This window comes from Gopherus flavomarginatus, chromosome 20, assembly GCF_025201925.1.
Source record: "Gopherus flavomarginatus isolate rGopFla2 chromosome 20, rGopFla2.mat.asm, whole genome shotgun sequence".
Lineage (NCBI taxonomy): Eukaryota > Metazoa > Chordata > Testudines > Testudinidae > Gopherus > Gopherus flavomarginatus.
The window spans coordinates 12,792,097-12,798,964 of NC_066636.1; positions in this window are offsets into that span (position 1 = coordinate 12,792,097).

Genomic DNA, 6,868 nt, shown 5'->3' on the forward strand with positions numbered 1-6,868 from the left:
TTTATTGGACTGCAGAGAAGTGATTGAGGACGTCACCCTAAACCAGTGGTCCCCAAACATTTCACATTGTGCCCTCTTAGCCATGGCTGTGGCCCCTCGGAAGCCACGGTCAAGAACCGGGGCTGGGAGGAGTGGGGCTGTTGCTTGCTGGGGAGAGGGGTGCGGACAGGGGTAAAGGGGTCGACGCCGGGCTGGGAGCCAGAGTCTCAGGCTGAGGGTGGGGTTGGGGAAGAGCTGTGGCAGAGTGGTGCTCCCTCCCTGCCCTCTATGTGGGCTGGCTCAGGTCCTGAGGTGCCCCCATGAATGTTCCTCTGTGTCCCCCTAGGAGTCGCACCCCACATTATGGGGACCACTGAACCCTACTCGCTAAGCCGGGGCTAGTGATGCCAAACCCCCGGGAAAGGGAGAACAAGTGTGGGGGCCCCAGCACCAGAACCATGCCCCTACCTTCTGTCTGTGGCTCTACCCCCTTCCACCCATGGCCCCATCCACTGTCACTTCTGTTCCACCCCTTCCCCCACCAGCCCCACCCTATCACTCCTTTACCCCTGCCCCGCTGTGGCCCTGAGACCAGAGAAGCTCTGTGCCCCTGCTGCAGCCCCCGGGCTGTAGCAGGGAGTGGGAGCTCCTCCAGCCCTGGGGCTGACATAGGGGAGACTTTTCCAGGGGGACCTAACTTGGCCAGGGCCCCTGATCATGGGCCCCACTGTCCCCTTGGCAGTGCAAGGTTTGGGGAGGCTGAGCCCCCTTGTCATAAACAGATAGCTAAGGGTTAATGTTCTTTTACCTATAAAGGGGTAACACCAGTAACCTAAAACACCTGACCAGAGGACCAATCAGGAAACAAGACTTTTTCAAATCTGGGTGGAGGGAAGTTTGTGTGTGAGTTCTTTGTTCTTTGTCTTGTGTCTGTGGCGTCTCGGCTATGAGAGTGATTTTTCTATCTCCTGCCTTTCTAATCTTCTGTTTCCAAGTTGTAAGTACAAAGATAATAAGACAATAAGTTTATATTGTTTTTTTTTGTATTTACATGTGTGTAGTTGCTGGAATGTTTAAATTGTATTCTTTTTGGATAAGGCTGTTTATTCATTTTTTTCTTTTAAGCAAATAACCCTGTATTTGTCACCTTAATACAGAGAGACCATTTTTATGTCCTTTTCTTTCTTTTTATATAAAGCTTTCTTTTTAAGACCTGTTGGATTTTTTCTTTAGTGGGGACTCCAGGGAATTGAGTCTGCAGCTCACCAGGGAATTGGTGGGAGGAAGAAGTCAGGGGGAAAATCTCGTTGTGTTAGATTTACTAGCCTGACTTTGCATACCCTCTGGGTAAGGGGGAAGAGAGATTAGCTATCTTGGTACTTCTATTTCCAGGACTGGAAACAGGGAGGGGGGAGTCCCTCTGTTTAGATTCACGGAGCTTGCTTCTGTATATCTCTCCAGGAACCCAGGGAGGGAACACCTGGAGGGGAGGAGGGGGAAGGGAAATGGTTTATTCCCCTTTGTTGTGAGACTCAAGGCATCTGAGTCTGGGGGTCCCCCGGGGAAGGTTTTGGGGAGACCACAGTGAGCCAGGCACTGTATAAATCCCTGGCTGGTGGCAGCTTTACCAGGTCCAAGCTGGTAACTAAGCTTGGAGGTTTTCATGCTAACACCCATATTTTGGACGCTAAGGTCCAAATCTGGGAAAAAATGTTATGACACCCCTCCCCCCTGAGCCTCCATTACGAGCCGCCCAGGCTACCACTGCTCAGTGTGTGGCCAGTCTCTGTGTTTTCTGCTGCTCGTTCTGGGGAGCCTGGCCGGCCTTAGGGGTGGTGCCCCCCGATAGCCGCCCAGGGCTCCAGGGGTCAAAGGGCACCGTGTGGCAGTGCAAAGGTGCTCACTGCTCTCCCCTGCCCCAATGCTCCTCCATGGGTCCATAGAGGTTTGAGGGGAGTAAGGAGCAACCCTATGTGCTCCATGCGTCCTGGTCACTTTTCCCACTTGGGCTGTGCTGTGAGGGGAGCATCAGAAGCTGCTGCTCTCTGCCCTCCCGCTATGCAGCCCGGCTGAGGAAAGTGACCTGGATGCAGGGAGCTCGGATGATCTCACTTCTTGCCCCCACATCCCACAGCCCCTAGGGGTGCCCAGATGAGCAGCGTTCCAGGGAGGAGTGGGGGGCAGCAATGCCAGCTGCTCCATGCACACAGGTCAGTCTCCCCATGTGGGTGCAGGAGGGGGTGCAAGGGTTTCTGTGATGCCTATTCTATCAATATCGTCACTCAATACCAGGCACTCAAATTCACCAGTCTTAGTACTTAGACGTTTAGCGTTTGTATTTAAGCACTTCTAAAATGTGTCCCATTTTAGCTGTCTGCTATTACATGATGTAATTGAGGGAGACTCTTTCATTTCACTGTTTCTCATCAGAACCTACCTGTACATTATCATCTTCCATCCTCTCCACCTTACTAGGCTATAGAGAATCCCTGTGAATAGTTCCTCTCCTAACGGATGTCTCTGTCTGAACCCTGTGCTCCTCAGCGCCTGTCGGCTTTCCCCAGCTCTGAGGCTGTGTCTACACCGCGCACCTTACCACGGTGCAGCTGTGCCACTCTAACCATGCCATTGTAAGGTGCGCTGTGTGGCCGTCCTTATCGCTGAGAGAGAGCTTCCCCGGCAACAAAGCCAAACTACCTCCAATGAGGGGCAGGAGCTTTGTCACCGGGAGCACAGCTCCACCTATGATGCGCTGTTCACACTGCCGCTTTTCATGGCTCAAATTTTGGCATTCGGGGAGTGTTTTTTCTCACCGCAGAGAGACAAAATTTTTAGCAACAAAAGCCGAAATTAAAAAAAACTCCTCTGCAACCTATTTAATTTTACCTTTATACAACCTTTATACTGCCTCCAGTTCTGGTATCCTCATTTGAAAAAGATGTTGTGAAATTGGAGCTAGGGCAGCAAAGAGCCACCAAATGTTCTGAGGGCTGGAGAAAAATGCCTTCCAGTGAGCTATTGAAAGAGCTCAACCTGTTTAGCTTATCAAAAGAAGATTGAAAGGTGATTTCATTGAAATGTTGAAGGGCCTTAATGGAGAGAAAAGATTGGGTATTTACGGGCTCTTGAATGGAGCAGAGAAAGGCATAACAAGACCCAATGGCTGGAAAGTGAAAAGAGACAAATTCATATTACAACTGAGGCACAATAGTCAACAGCGAGGATGATTCACCACAGGAGCAAGCTACCAAGGAAAGTGGTGGATTCACCATCTCCTGATGTCATTTAATGAAGACTAGATGCCTTTCTGGAATGTGTTTGCCCCCAAAGTAGCTGTTATGTCATACAGGAGGCCTGTGATATGCAGGTTAGATGCTCTAATGGTGTCTTCTGACCATGAAGTCGACTAATTTCTGAAAAACTGAGTGTAGCATTGGGAGCAGCGTCTGATGTTTTCCTGTCTAGCCGGCTTGCTGCCTAGAACGAACGCTCCTTGAGTGGGGTGATCCACAGGGAGTAGCTCAAACCTCCAAAGTGCCTGGCCAGGGGCAGGACATTAGCCCAGCAAGGGAGGGGTGTGGCAGTGACATCACAAAGGCCTTTTGCAGGACCTCAGACTATTGGTCAAAGGTGGTGGGGAGGTGGTGACCTCACAGAGAGATGCTGACATCAGCCAGGCAGGACAGGGGCGAGGGGCCAGGGAAACCTCAGAGACCTCTGTGGCTTTGCTTCAGCACGTTTCCTTCTCCAGGTCTCTCTTTGAGGACTGAGAGATTATTTGGGGTCATGGACGTGAGCGCCAGGAGGAACCTCTTTCGAGTTTCCTCCTTCCCTTGTAGTGATTTTACTAGAAAACAGCCGTCCCTGTTTAGAAGGTAAGAGCCTCCTGGAGGTTTGAAACCTGTTCAGTCTGATCTATCTGGTGACAAGTGAATTCTAGGCATGGAAAACACGAGCTTAAGGAGGCAGAATTTTATTGCGCACCTGGGATTTTGTCCCTTAGAATCGCTGGGGACATTAGGGTTTGTCCTTTTTGTTTCACCTCTTCCTCCATCCCTCCCTCCTCTTCTTCTCTTGCTTCTTTTGTCCTTTCTCCTGTTCCCTTCCCAACAACAGGACGGAGGTGTGTGTGTGTGTGTTGCAGGGAAGTCCTCTGCAGCTCCCACTATGGAAGGTCCACCCAAAAATGTGGGACTGAAATAGTGCTCGGGCAGTGATCCCCACCGGTGACCTGGGCCATCCTTTGGGCTCTCTGGTGAGAACCCTCAGCCTCCCGTCCTCAGTCTCTACCCTGATTGGTTGAGCAGGGGGTTATTGACAGGGAGGAGACTCAGGTCCTTGTTGTTCTCTTTTAAGATCAAGTAAATAAGTCAGAACCAGTTCTATCTTTGATTAATTTTGCTGCTTCTCTGCATTAATTGTCTCTGAGCAGTTGATGATTCCCTCTAACATTGCAGTTCTCCTCAAATACTTGCTGAATAATTACTGTCACTGTTGTTGGTCTGGAGCTCATCTGAGAGCACAGTATTCAGGTCATTCAATGTCTGAAATTCAAGATCCGATGGTTTGTTTGAAAATCAGGGCTCTTCGGTCCTATTCCCAACACTGCCTCTGACGGGCTGTGTGACCTAAGACAAGTCAATTCTCCTTTCTCAGCCTTAGCTTCTCCCTCTTTCAAGTAGGGATAATAATGATCCGCTCTTACCTACCTCATGGTGGGTGAAGGATGCGGATCCATTTGGGAGTGTCACTAGAAGTAGTGCATAATATGAAGTTTCCCATCATGTTTACTCAGAGCAGATTATGACATAATAGATTAGCTGAAATAGTCTATTTTATTTGTATTTTTTTATTTTGAAATTGTTAATAGTAGCAACGACTTAGCTCAGATTGAAGCATCTTATCTAATGGTTGAGATGTAAGTGTCTCCTCTTTGTGTGCGAGGAGACAATTTAACACACTCTGACAAAGAGGAGATGCTTTTGTTTTGCAACAAAATATTTTTGCAAAGATCTTTCATCCCACTTGTTATGATTTTGAGAAACAAACTGGTTTAGTCTAAATGGGATTTTCGGACAGAAACGGTTTGAATGAAATTTTCCCACCATCTCGATTCCTGGGCTCTGGGGTGTTTTCATCTGTTAGAACAGGAGTCAGAACTGGTTGCTTCTCTTTCTGGCTCTGCCATCGCCTTGTTGTGTAGGCCTTGGGTAGGTCACTTCCCTTCTCCCATCTGTCCAATCGGAACAGGAACAGTTCTCGAACTATGGGCAGTTTAGAGCCCAAGTGAGATAAGGGGTATTAAAGCCCTCTGTGAAGGAGAAAGGGGAGTTTCACAGTGTTTAGCACCAAGGAATTCTAAAGTTTGCTAAAATGTCTAGTCTGTGGAAACAAGAAATGGTCGGGGCCAAACTTATTAACCACTGCCTTTTTAAAGCCCATTCAAAGATGTGAGTCCCTATCTTTTAGGTACCTGTGGTTCTTTGCCAGCAGCAGAGAAGAGGTTCCTGCCTCCGTTTTTGTGGCCTTAACAAACCAGGTGTTGTGCCCCAGTTCTCGTCTGAGACCCCTGAAAAAGAACATCTTCCCATCCATGAACAAGACAGGACCTATCTTTCAAAGGGGAACAAAAAGACCTCTGGGACTTACAGACTAGCTAGCCTGACTGCCATAGCTGGAGAGATCCTGCAATACATTCTTAAACACTCAGTTTGTCAGCAGCACCTACAGGATGATTTGGTTCTTATGACTAGTGAGCGTGGAATTGTCAAGAACAAATCATTCCAAACCAATCCTCTTTCCTTCTTTGGCAGGGTTCTGGGCCTGGTAGAGGTGAGTAAACAATAGATGGGATCTAGCTTGGTGTTACTAAGGCTTTTGACACAGTCCCATAGGACATTCTCAGAAGCAAACGAGGGAAATGCAGTCCAGCTGCAATCAGTGTAATGTGGGTGCAGAGCTGGTTGAAAGCCAAGACTCCAGGAGCCCTTCTCCATGTTTAGCTGCCCAACGGGGAGGGTGAACCTAGTGGGTCTGGCAGGGATCAGTCCGGTGTCAGGTACTATTCTATATTTTCATGAATGATTTGGAAAATGGAGTGGAGAGCATGCTCCTAAAGTTTACAACTGACACCAAGCACTTTGGAGCACAGGATTGAAATTCAAAACACCCTTAACAAATTGGAGACTTGGTCTTCTTGAGCCAAACTCCATGGTTAGGGCTCTCTCTCTACACTGGGCTGAAGTGAAACCCCAGAGCCAAGCACTCCTCCTGGGCAGTGAGCTCCGACCTTGATTGGTCAGATGCTGCTTAGCACTGTCAGAGCAGCTTTTGCTGGGAGATTCTCCCAGCACTTTCCAATAGCGGGAAGGTATGAAATCCCCATTTGACTGCTGGGGACAGAGCCCGAGAGTGGGGAGCAACTTGCCCAAAGTCCCCAGGAAAAGGAAAACAACCAGCAGAGGAACCAATAGGAAACCCAGCAATGGAACTCAGGAGTCCTGGGGGTGTGCTGTGGTGACCAGATGTCCCAATTTTATAGGGACAGTCCGAATTTTGGGGTCTTATCTAGGATCCTATTACCCCCCACGCCGTCCCGATTTTTCACACTTGCTGTCTGGTCACCCTAGGGTGTGCACATGTGTGGGTCCCAGCTGCTCCCTGCCCCCCTCATTGAAGCAGATGTGCAGGGTTACTGCCCTGGGAAGTGCAGGGCACCAGTGGATGTGGGGTTGGCTGGAGGTAGGGTCTGGCTTCAGGCAGGGCAAGGGCTGCGTGGCTGGCTGGCTTCAGGCAGGGGGGTGCATCAGGGGTTGGCTGGAGACAGGGCAGGGAGGATGCGGCTGGTGCAGGCAAAGCAGAAGGTGCAGGGCTGGCTGGAGACAGAGAC